Source organism: Dama dama, chromosome 3, assembly GCF_033118175.1.
Source record: "Dama dama isolate Ldn47 chromosome 3, ASM3311817v1, whole genome shotgun sequence".
NCBI lineage: Eukaryota > Metazoa > Chordata > Mammalia > Artiodactyla > Cervidae > Dama > Dama dama.
This window is the reverse complement of record NC_083683.1, coordinates 3,789,534-3,791,581: the sequence shown is the minus strand read 5'-3', so window position 1 is coordinate 3,791,581 and position 2,048 is coordinate 3,789,534.

Below are 2,048 nucleotides of genomic sequence, written 5' to 3'. Positions count from 1 at the left end.
TCTTCATATTTTTCACACCTTTTCAGGCTCTTCATGTTTTTCAACTCTGCTTCATGCTCCTCCTATTTTTCAGACCTTTGCATGCTCCTCATATTTTTGACACCTTTTGAAGCTCTTCATATTCTTCACACTTTTCAGGCTCTTCGTGTTTTTGAACACCGCTTAATGCTCCTCTTATTTTTCAGACCGTTTCATGCTCCTCATATTTTTCACACCTATTGAAGCTCTTCATATTTTTCACAACTTTTCAGGCTCTTCATGTTTTTGAACACCGCTTCATGCCCCTCCTATTTTTCAGACCGTTTCATGCTCCTCATATTTTTAACACCTTTTGAAGCTCTTCATATTTTTCACACCTTTTCAGGCTTTTCATGTATTTGAACACGCTTCATGCTTCTCCTTGTTTTCAGACCGTTTTTTGCTCCTCATATTTTTGACACCTTTTGAAGCTATTCATATTTTTCACACGTTTTCAGCTCTTCATGTTTTTCAACACCGCATCATGCTCTTCCTATTTTTCTGACCGTTTCAAGTTCATCTCTTTTTTGACAACTTTTGAAGCTTTTCATATTTTTCACAACATTTCAGGCTCTTCATGTTTTTGAACACCGCTTCATGCTCCTCCTAATGTTCAGAGAGTTTCATGCTCCTCATATATTTCACACCTTTTGAAGCTCTTCATATTTTTCACACCTTTTCAGACTCTTCATGTTTTTCCACACCACTTCATGCTTCTCCTATTTTTCAGCCCGTTTCATGCTCCTCATATTTTTGACACGTTTTGAAGCTCTTCATATTTTTCACAACATTTCAGGCTCTTCATGTTTTTGAACACCACTACATGCTCCTCCTATTTTTTAGACAGTTTCATGCTCCTCATATTTTTCACCCCTTTTGAAGCTCTTTATTTTATTCGCACATTTTCAGGCTCTTCATGTATTTGAACACCGTTTCATGCTCCTCCTATTTTTCAGACCGTTTCATGCTCTTCATATATTTGACACCTTTTGAAGCTCTTCATATTTTTCACATTTCTGAAGCTCTTCATATTTTTCACACCTTTTCAGGCTCTTCATGTTTTTGAACACCACTACATGCTCCTCCTATTTTTTAGACAGTTTCATGCTCCTCATATTTTTCACACCTTTTGAAGCTCTTCAATTTATTCGCACATTTTCAGGCTCTTCATGTATTTGAACACCGTTTCATGCTCCTCCTATTTTTCAGACCGTTTCATGCTCTTCATATATTTGACACCTTTTGAAGCTCTTCATATTTTTCACATTTCTGAAGCTCTTCATATTTTTCACACCTTTTCAGGCTCTTCATGTTTTTCAACACGGCTTCATGCTCCTCCTATTTTTCAGACCGTTTCATGCTCCTCATATTTTTGACACCTTTTGAAGCTCTTCATATTTCTCACAGCTTTTCAGGCTCTTCATGTTTTTCAACACCACTTCATGCTCCTCCTATTTTTCACACCGTTTCGTTCTCCTCATATTTTTGACACCTTTTGAAGCTCTTCATATATTTCACACCTTTTCAGGCTCTTCATTTTTTTCAACACCACTACATGCTCCTCCTATTTTTCACATCGTTTCATGCTCATCTCATTTTTGACACATTTGAAGCTCTTCATATTTTTCACACGTTTTCAGGCTCTTCATGTTTTTCAACACCGCTTCATGCTCCTCCCATTTTTCAGACCGTTTCATGCTCCTCATATTTTTGACACGTTTTGAAGCTCTTCATATCTTTCATACCTTTTCAGACTCTTCATGTTTTTCAACACCGCTTCATGCTCCTCCTGTTTTTCAGAATGTTTCCTGTTCCTCCTTTTTTTCAGATCATTTCATGCTCCTCATATTTTTGACACCTTTCGAAGCTCTTCATATTTTTCACACCTTTTCAGGCTCTTCATGTTTTTCAACACCGCTTCATGCTCCTCCTATTTTTCAGACCTTTTCATGCTCCTCATATTTTTGACTCCTTTTGAAGCTCTTCATATTTTTCACACATTTTCATGCTCTTCATATTTTTCAACACCG